This window comes from Palaemon carinicauda, chromosome 4, assembly GCF_036898095.1.
Source record: "Palaemon carinicauda isolate YSFRI2023 chromosome 4, ASM3689809v2, whole genome shotgun sequence".
Classification (NCBI taxonomy): Eukaryota; Metazoa; Arthropoda; class Malacostraca; order Decapoda; family Palaemonidae; genus Palaemon; species Palaemon carinicauda.
The window spans coordinates 139,586,777-139,587,797 of NC_090728.1; positions in this window are offsets into that span (position 1 = coordinate 139,586,777).

Sequence of the window (1,021 nt, forward strand, 5' to 3'; positions counted from 1 at the left end):
TGGGTCTTCCAAGACCGCTAACCCATTCACTTCTTAAATATTTTAAGATTTTCCCTTCTCCATTTTTAGTATATGCTGATCTCATGAATACTCGATCCATGGATAAGAGATTCCTTTCTTTAAAGAACTTACTTTTTCAAAGTAATACTTCTAAATCTTTTCATATCTTCCCCACAGCTTCCTTATTCTTCCTCTTGTATTTCCCGTCCGGTTTCTTCCTTATATCCTACAATTGATCTCATATTTTTAACCATTATCTTCCAATTCACCACGATTAAACAATGACCATAAATTAAATGACTCTTCTCTTCACCAATACGTCTAATAGCTTACTCTTTTATTTACTGTAGTTACATGACTTAAAATGCTTTTCCTTTTCATTACATATATTTTTTCCTAAATTACCAGAATTCTTTTCCAACTACTGTATTTATTGTATCAATCAAAATCTTCTCATGATTTCTCTAAAAGATTTATTCAATTAGGTCAGACTACTTATTAAACTTAATTTCTCATTCTCTTAACATGTACGCTTACCATCACTGCTTTAGCATCTATGTTTCTATCGTTATAGAATTTCCTAAGTTTTAATTTTCAGTCCTAACTTTACAGGCATCAAGACATGAGAGGAAAAACCACCTCTTTCTACTTCCCTTACATAACTCTAACACAGCATACCATCCAGCATTCAAATTTTAACCAAAGCGAAGTCTTTTTTTTTTTTTTTATTTATTACAGCAAAGTTCATTCATAACTTAAAAGGGTAGGTACTTATTTTATAATTTTGTATATCAATTAAAGTGTAAGGGAAGTCATGGCTCATACTCTATGTATGATGAGCTACATTGATGACCTACTTGTATGCTGATATATTAATACCCGTTCTTTTCATTGGCTTGTAGTAAGGGGCATATTATTATTATTATTATTATTATTATAATTATTATTATTATTATCATTATTAGTACTTGCTAAGCTACAACATTAGTTGGAGAAGCAAAATGCTATAAGCCCAGGGGCT